Below are 1,200 nucleotides of genomic sequence, written 5' to 3'. Positions count from 1 at the left end.
GCCACATTGCCAGACAGGACACTGTAGAAAAAAATAAAAATAAAATTCCGCTCATATTTTAGGGGAGCTCAGACTACAGTAAAGTGGTGCTGTGGGTCACAATTTTCATTCAGACAGCTCCGACCCTCTCAAGTTACATAGGCGATTTTCCAGAAGAGCAGCCTGCACTGAACATTAATAAGCATCAAGTTCTGTTTATTGACCTGAAAACTAATTTAATATATCTAACATTTTGGTCAAAGGTTACACAACATTAAATTATATCTTTATTGTTATTTATTAAATATGATCTTAACCCCAATTAAACTGAATTTTATGATTGTAAAGAGACAAAATGTTGGAACTACGTTTTAAGTCGCTTTAAAGCAAATTTCCAATCTTAGTTTAACATTTTATTGTAAAATGGAATTAAACTGCTCTGAAAACATGGCTGCATTGATTGTAACACTGTTGCTTTACAGAGCATTTCAGTGGCTGCAGGCTCAGACTCCCATTTACAAATATTCAGTTATTTTTTTTCGGTCAAGCCAAAGGATCCATCTGTAAATATTTGCTTCCAGTAATGTGGAAACAAATGAATTTCTCTCAGATATTACTGATGATCTAATTAGTTGGAATAAACATCCACACTGAGACACAAACAGGTGAGGCTTCACTGCCTTAAGAGATCAACTCAAATCTTTTCTCACTGGAGTGTCTCACTGCCTGCTTTTCTGAACAGCACTTACTGCAGAGAAACTGAAAATTTAAAGTCATCCTCAACACAAAGGAAGGGAACTGAGTTGAAGTTGAAACAGGAAAGGGACTGGAAAAGAAAGACGGGATCAGAGAGACAGAGACAGTGGAAATACATATGAGGGAATAGATATGCAGGGTGCCCAGTGACGGGAAGAAATAATTGAAAAGCTAAAGAAAAGGATGACGGGATGATGAAGGTAGAGAGCAAACTGTGGGGGACAATGTGAGATTAAGAAAATGGATGGGTGAAGGAACGGAAAGGCAGAAAGTGAATTTCAGAAAGCAATAGAAAACAGATGTAAAGCCCACTGGTGACTCACCTGGCGCTCATGCCGGATGTGTTTGTCTCTTTGGTTTAATCAGCTTTACTGCAGAGGAATTTGGCGTGGTATAAATCAAACAATTCTCATACCTTGCAGATGCATAAACAAAAATGCTGTATTATTTTAATGTGTAAATTAA

Source organism: Cyprinodon variegatus, unplaced genomic scaffold (assembly GCF_000732505.1).
Source record: "Cyprinodon variegatus isolate N-32 unplaced genomic scaffold, C_variegatus-1.0 Scaffold219, whole genome shotgun sequence".
NCBI classification, from domain to species: domain Eukaryota; kingdom Metazoa; phylum Chordata; class Actinopteri; order Cyprinodontiformes; family Cyprinodontidae; genus Cyprinodon; species Cyprinodon variegatus.
The sequence above is the reverse complement of the archived record's forward strand: the minus strand, read 5'-3'. Positions refer to the sequence as shown.